General features: G+C 51.3%; 1 protein-coding gene across 1 annotated transcript in view; it reads right to left on the reverse strand.

Annotated features, from left to right (window-relative positions):
• SLC7A1 (solute carrier family 7 (cationic amino acid transporter, y+ system), member 1) overlaps window positions 1–3,792 on the reverse strand; it is a 29,437-nt gene extending 25,645 nt beyond the window's left edge. Inside the window, 1 exon segment of the mRNA XM_010835892.1 lies at window positions 1,336–3,792. The gene's annotated coding sequence lies outside the window, so the exon portion shown is untranslated.
• Between the last annotated feature and the right edge of the window lie 4,181 nt (window positions 3,793–7,973).

A 7,973-nucleotide genomic window follows, 5' to 3' on the forward strand; every position in this document is an offset into this window, starting at 1 on the left:
CTGGCCTGCGGTACTGAGTGTGAAGGATGGATGGTGGTTACACCGACGTCACAGGCAGAGCCCCTGGCTCTGCTGTGATGGAAGCTCCAGGGCCATGACCTTGAAGACAGGCTGTCCCTCCGGAATGCCACTGGAACCTGACCCCGGGCCTCGCCATAAGCCAGGGCTCATTTTCTGGCCTGCAGTTAACTGGTTCCCGCTCAGTGACACAGGAAAGCTCAGGCATACGGGGCTCACTCAGAGCATCCCCATGCCCACAGGGAGGAGCTGGGGGGCCCTGCTCCCTCCCTCAGGGGGTCTCTACGTGGCAAAGGTCACAGCTACGCGCCCCCCAGTCCCCTGATGAAGGACTCAGCGAGGGCCGCTGATCCTGACTACGTGTGTCTTCTCAACGCAGCTCCACACTCAAAATTAAGAATATGAAGGGCCCAGAGGACTGTAGGAATGTGTGGGGGGGTGTGAGTGGGCAACTGCAGTTCTTCTACACACACACACACACACACACACACCCCCCTCTGAAAAATTTTGTGATGAATGAAACAGTGACAAAAGTGAAGCCTCCATACTCAGTGACCAGTTACTTACCTAAAAATAACCTGAACAATAACTGTCCAGCACTTATATAGTAGGATTCTTTTTCACCAAACTACATCTTATGCCAGATGAAAATATAAGCAACAGGTGAAACTAGACCCACTCTCACTATATGAATTAGGTTTTAATTTTTTGGCTATACCACATGCCTGCTCTCCATGCCTGTTCCTGTCCCACCTTGCCCCCACCCCCGGACTCTGGGGCTCCAAGGACCAACCTGAAATACACTGGTTACGGCACCCAGGAACAAGCTGTGGGAGAACTGTGAAAGGCTGAGGACTGAGAGGCATGGGGGCCAGGATGCAGACTGGAACAGGCCCTTGAACCTGAGACCGCAACGGCTCCAAGAATCACAGGTAGATGAGGAACAGATACATTGAGGCCATGGCGTTATGGCCGCCCGCGGGGCCCAGTCCCTCCGAGGATGGCAGGCCACGCAGACAAAGCCCTGAGTGCGGAGACACCTGCTCCCCACCACGCGCCCTGCACCGAAGGCCCTGCCATCCCAGGACATCAAGCAGTCTGGACCAAGCAGAAGTGCACACAGAAACTCAAGAGACCATGAGAGTGAAGACAAGCCTTTCCAGGTGAGACAGAAGAGCTGACTGAGGCAGGCCAGTGAGATGTTAAAAAGAAGACTTAGGGCTTAGCTGTCAGTTAACTTAAAAAGCCGACAGCCAAGGAAAGGCCTAAATGAGTAACATCCCGGCACCAAGAGCAGACCCTCCTGCTGGACTGCACCTGGACTACGATGTAAGGACTGTCGCCTCGTCACTGGGGGGTCCCTGGTCCTGGAGCGATGGCGTCTCAGGAGCCTCAAGAGGGGGCCGCTGGCTCCTAGGAGGCAAGGGAAGAGACCATGTTAGACTCCATCTGGGGGCCCAGAACCTCCAAGCCCATGGCCGACGCAGGGAGGAAAGCTTCTGTTCAGCTCAGCATCAGAGGGCAGACAAATGGTGGGGAGACGAGGTCCCAATGTAGATGGAGCAGCATGGGTGGGGGGTGCAGAGGGGACGTTGGGGGGCACTGCTGGGGAGAACCCGGGAAACTGGACAAGACGGCCTCCAAACCAGGGGTCCCACCCCGCCACCACTGCAAACATGGGGTCACGTCTCAAGTAAGAACAGCAGCAGAGCATCATCCAGACAGGCCACACCCACACACCAAGGGCACAGAGCCGGCCTGTGCACACTCAGAGGCCCTGAGAAGGGCCAGCCGGGCAGTGAGTCCTCTGGGATGCTGGCACTGAGACTTCCAGGTCAGCAGGGCCACAGAGCCTCAGCTGCATCCTCCAGGGAACTCGGGACTCCAATCTGTGACCATCCGCTCTCCTGTCCTCGCTGGGACCATGGCATGGCTCCAGTACCCCATTCAGTTGGCACTAAGTACCCGCCGGCCCCAGGGACTTCGGGGCAGGCCCCAGACTGCTCCGATGTGGGCGGGCCCTGTCACCGTGTGCCTGAGGTCCCAGAAGGAACAGATGCGGAGACGGCCAGTCTTCACGGGGTGTCCAGGAAGAACCTCCGGGACGAGACGCCTCAAGTCCTCTGTCTTCCCAGCTGCAGGGTTTCTACTCTGCACGCACTCATGCCCTCACTCACTCAGGAGCAGGAGAGGTTTGGTTATTATGCTTCGTGACCCCAGCGAGGATCAGCTCTGAGCCAAACACACACGTGAAGTTGCTCACCAACAGCTCCAGCTTGTGACTTCAGAAAAGCCAAGTTTCCAGCAGCTGGAATCAACTATTCCATCCCAACCAACACCTTTCCTCTGTTCACCCTACACTAAGATGCCATTCTTTGCCACTTCCTCCTTTGCAGATGTTCAGACCTACAGAAAAGCTAGCATATTTACGTACTTTTCATCTACATTTTCCAACACTGAACATTTTGCCACATTTGCTCTATCGTTACATACGTGCACACTTTTCTCCCGAACCCCTTGGGCGTGAGCTGCAGTGGCTACCGTGACACTTGACCTCTAAGTATTCTGATAGCCCACAAGGATGACACTCACCTACGTAACTCTTAACGCTGCTGTTACAGACAAGAAACCGAACATTCGCTCGACAGCCTCTAAAACGCAGCCCGTGATCAAACGTCCAAAACTGACAGTATTGCCAGACATTGTCTATCATGTGCCAAGTACAAGGGCAGTGGCAGGAGCGAAGGTGCGTGAGGCTCAGGTCACAGCACAGGGCGGACGGACACACGATCCTTCCCGGGGACGGGCGCACCCACCAGTCTCTATCTCGGCCCAAGAGAAAGAGGCAACTCCACCTGGAGACCTCAGGAAAGGCTTCTGCCACAAGGGGATGCCGTTCAGAAGACGAGTTTACCCGACATCACTCAGAGAGCAAGGTCGGAACATAAAGACGGAGATGCTAGACTATGGCAGCCAGAACCATGCCGCCCAACCCCGATGTCCAGGTCCTACTCATGTGACTACAGCAGGCTATATGACAAGGAGGCTGCAGACGAACAGAGGAGCCAGATGACCTTCGGTGAGATGTTCTCGGGTGGGTCTGATGTAATCCCCAGCGTCCCTGAAGGATGGGGGAGTCCCGGTCAGAGGAGTGGGATGGAGAGGCTCTAGGGGCACTGCCAACCTCAAACTGTCCAGGGCCAGGAGCCAAGGCAGGCAGGCAGCCTCGAGAAGCCAACAAAGGCAAGGCACTGGATTCTCCCTAGAGCTCTAAGAAGGTACACACCCTCCCAACACCTGGCCTGGAGCCCAGTGACACCTATTTTGGATTTCTGACCTACAGAACTGAAAATAGTAAATTTGTGTTCTTTAAAGATTTTCTTTTTCTTTTTTTTTTTAATGTAGAGGCTTGAAGCAAGGCTGGAATCCATCCAAGTGCTGGGGGCTGGGAACAAGTCATGGAGTTTGGCTGCCAAGAGCCATTATTAGATCTATATTTTAGGAGGAAAATCCTGGAATGAAAGGAACAGAATTGATAAGGAAAACAACTGACGATGTTTGGGGACAATGATAAGATTTGAACTATCAAAAAAAAAACCCTAGAATTGTGGAAAAGTTGTATCTGTCACCAAGGTCTCAGTTGACGGTTTCCCAAGACTTAAGAGTTTTCTGAGGACACTGGTGGTGATATTAACAAATGTGTTTTTAGATAAACATATACATGTGATGGCTTCCCTGGTAGCTCAGACAGTAAAGAATCCATCTGCAGTGCAGGAGACCCAGGTTCCATCCCTGGAGACCAAGGGTCGGGAAGATCCCCTGGAGAAGGGAATGGCAACCACTCCAGTATTCTGGCCTGGAGGATCCCATGGACAGAGGATCCTGGCTACAGTCCATGGGGTTCAAAAGAGTCAGACACATACTGATCCATACCACCCACATAAGTAGAAGCTCTGTGGAGTTCTCCACAATCTTTAGGACCGTAGGGGGTTCTGAGATCAAACAGTTTGAGAACCACTGCTTTAGGGCTGCCCTAAGGCATGGACACAGCCAGGCTGACACCGGCCCCCCAGGAAAGCTGCTCTCCAGCTTCCTCAGGCAGGGTGAAGCAGCCTGACTGAGGGCCTCCCTGCCCGTGTCTCCCTGTCATAGCAGCAAAGCAGGTAAGGGATGCTCAATTTAAGTGCTAGAGAAGGCTGCCATACATTAAACCAGGCTGAGCCCACCAGGATTATTGGGGCTGGCATGAAAAGCAAGTAAACTCATTGGCACTGCTTTTCTTTACTCCAAGAATGTTCCAACCGATTCATTCTACTTCGGATTTGAAGTTTCACTTGTTAAAAGCAGGGTAGTAAGAATGCTACAACCACCTCAAACCTAAAGCATCTTATTTCACTTATTTCATCATAAATACAGCAGGCCGTATTCCAACACCATCCTGGACAGGCTCCCAAGGGCACAAGTGTGATCATGACACCACATGTCTGTGCAACAGGGGACACCCGCACACTGATGGGAAATGTGTTTATGCAAAGTCACCTGGAAACATCAGTGAACATACTTCCACTGAATAATTTATAAATCAAGAGGAATCAGGCCTTCCCATTAGGTACATTGATAGGAACTACTAAACAGGTTTTTTTGCTTTATCTTATTAAACATAATGCACAATTTTTTTTGGTTGGTATTGTTCAGTTACTAAGTCTTGCCTGACTCTTTGCGACCCTATAGACTGCAGCATGCCGGGCTTCCCTGTCCAGCTGAAGTAGCTGCTTTGCCTTTGAATGAGTCAGTGTTTTGTTCTTCAAGCCACAAGTGTCTTGAGTGTCAGACACAGTCGTGGAACCCAGGGACACAGCAGTGAACTCATGAGACCAAATTCCTGCCTCTGAGAGTTTACGTACCTCTTATGATTGGAACATCTTTGAAACATATGGATGAATGAAATATCAACAGGAAGAACATGTTTCTGATTCATTAAAGCAATTCCATGAAATTATTAGAAATAAGATGAGCCCCAAATACACAAGCCAGCGCTCCATCCCGCCAGGTCAGATCCGAGGGTCATGGTAAGGAATGAAGCTACAGGAACATGGTTCAAGGCCTTACGGGGGGTTCTAACAAGTCTTCTGACTCCAGCCAAGTACCACAGCCAGGAGCCCACAGAACAGATGAGGATCTCCTGAGGGGATGCGCAGGGGATGGGATCCTGGAAGGAGAGCATCTTTCATTTGAAAAAGCAAATGTTAATTAAATTTTTCCTTTGGTGTGAAAAGTTTTGAAATTCCAGCATGATTAAAGGGAGCATGGGCAAAGAGGCTGGTGAGCACTGAGAAGGAGTTAATATCCTTCCTGGTCCAGGAGAGAGGGGATGATGGGCTCAAAGCCCGAGTGCTGGACAGAAGCCTCAGGGTCTCCAGAACCGGAGCAGGGTGCCCTCCAGGCACCACCCAGGATCCAAAATTGTCCTCTGAGACCCTCACACTTTGTCCTTCCTTCTGTTAGGACCCTGTGGGATGGGCACCGTGGGGATACGTCCAGAACTGACATCACGGCAGCTAAGCTCGCCAGAGCCTCGTGCTGGTGACTCCACAGGGCCTTCCCAACCACAGGAACCTGGGAGCCATCCCCTCTGTCCTGAGCCTTCCAGCCTGAGGCTCTGCATTTGGGATTTACCCAGAAACGAGCAGACTGTAGTAACTGAGATAATACGCTCGCGAGGGCAGACCTGGCCAGGACCAGAAACCCAAGTACTCTCTACACATCGTGGCCCCTGCCCTCCCCCGACCCACACCGCCTGCCACCTGGATCTCCACCACGGCAGGACCACACACACTCACTCACAGGTTCTCAGTGAGAAAGGATGGGCTTCCACCTGAGGACGGGGGATGGGGGCTCATGAGGACAGGGGGTCTGACTGCTGTTACTAGTGGTTTCCCGGAGAAACTCATGGAGCAGACTCCAGTGTCCAGTCTCCCCCAAGTTCCAGTGTCCACCCTGATGCCACCTTTACTTGGGGCCGACACCACTTCCTGCCCACCCCCTAAGGCAGCGACAACACTTATGCATAAAAGCTGTTTGAAGGACCTTACAACATATACAGACGCGTGTGGTTCTACAATGCCTACTGGGGAAAAAAAATTACAAACTCTAAAGGAAATGCGGTCAAGGAAGCAGCAAGATGTCCATCCAACTCCCAACCCTGCAATAATTAAAATCACTGCAGCCTTTTCTGGAGCAAGGAAAGCCCACAATCTGATGATTCACCCTCCCTCTGAGATGAGAGATACTTCACAACAAGGTGACTGAGTCTTCTTTGACTGCATGCTGTCGAGGAGGGGAAACCCGCCTCACAGTGTGGAGCTGAGAGCAAGTGCTCTGCAGATGCGTTTATTTTTAATGAATTGGTTTTTAAAAATCTTTTAAAGTAATGTTTCAAAATTTAAAAACCTACAAACAATTCTGGGGATAAGCACGTATTCACAAAGAAACCAATACCTTGTCCCCAAACCAAGACTGAGAATTACTAAGAGGCAGGCAAATTAAGGGAAAAAAGTAAAAGATGAAAAAAATGAACTGATGACCAAGCTCCACTCCTTACAGCGGTTCTAAGACTGAACCTGGTCTTGAAGACGCGTGGGAGCGTGTTCACTGAGAGTCACGTGAGATACTCAGAAGTCAGCGGGGATGGGCTGCTGGGAGGCACCCCCGCCCCAAAGAGAGAAAGGAACCAGGCAGCATCTCCCACTGATGCTTCACAGGTGGGGTGTGAGGCTCAGAGCAGGTAAGAAGCTCAAGCTATTCTCAGGCTCCCCTGCCACTCTTGTTATGAAAAGGTCATTGCATCAGAGTCTGAGTGGGAAGGAGGACCCTGGACTCTGAGATTCTGGATGAACATGAGGAGGCGATCCACCGCCACTCTTGCTATGACTCTGAGATTCTGGATGAGCACAGAGGAGGCGAGGCCCGCAGGCAGGGACAGCAGCTTCCGCCCCAGAAACGCTCCACCTGCGAGCCTGCGGCCAGTCTCGATTTGTTAACACCTGAGAATCCAAGTGACGAAATCTTAGACTCTACGACTTGAACAGGACCAAATGGCCACCTGATGCAGAAGTCCTCGTGGACTGTAAAAGGAAAAAGTGAGCAGGGCAGGAAATGTGTGGCGGGGAGAGAGAGGAAGAGGGGCATAGAAAGCATGCAGGCTTTCCATTCAGTCATTTCCCTCCAACACTGCAAACACGCTCAGCAACCAGACTCCGAACTCCACCGCTGGCCCAGCAAAGATGGGCACGCATCTGGGGGTCAGGGGTCTCCCCAACGAGGACAGCAGCATCATGACGGCTGACGTTTTCGTGAAGTGCCTACTTTGTCCCACTGGAACACAATTCCACTTCCAGAAAAGCAGCTTCATAAAGTAGGGGGAAACGCGGAGTTGTGGCTCAAACCTCTGCTCAGCTGACTAAAACTGCTCTGATGCTTCTGAAACTCTATGTGAGACTTATCATAGGTCGCCCAGGGCAACAGGCCATAATGTAATTACAGTAAAATCAGACACAGTGACGTTCCTCCCACTGAGCAAACCATCAGAGGCAATGGAAAGAGGAGAAATGGTTTCTGAAGACAACCTGACTGGGTTTTGACTCCCAAGTACCTGATTGACCTCTCGTAGGTTACTCTGAATCCCTACTTCCCCACTTCTGCAATGAGGAAACCACTGTCGAGCTCACAGAATTGCTTAAAAATAATTAAAAATTGAGATTATCCCTATAGCTACATCAAGCACTTCTTAAAAATCAATGAATCGTTAGGGAGACTTTCTCTGAATAAGGGACATAAGAAGAAATACTTCCTCTTTGCTTCCTAGTTTTTCCAACTGCACAGACTCCTGGCTGGCACTCTGGAACTTCTAGCCCAAACAGCTACGTGAGCAACACCAACACACACATGCAGCCGGG

Source organism: Bison bison, unplaced genomic scaffold (assembly GCF_000754665.1).
Source record: "Bison bison bison isolate TAMUID 2011002044 unplaced genomic scaffold, Bison_UMD1.0 scf7180017864056, whole genome shotgun sequence".
NCBI classification, from domain to species: domain Eukaryota; kingdom Metazoa; phylum Chordata; class Mammalia; order Artiodactyla; family Bovidae; genus Bison; species Bison bison.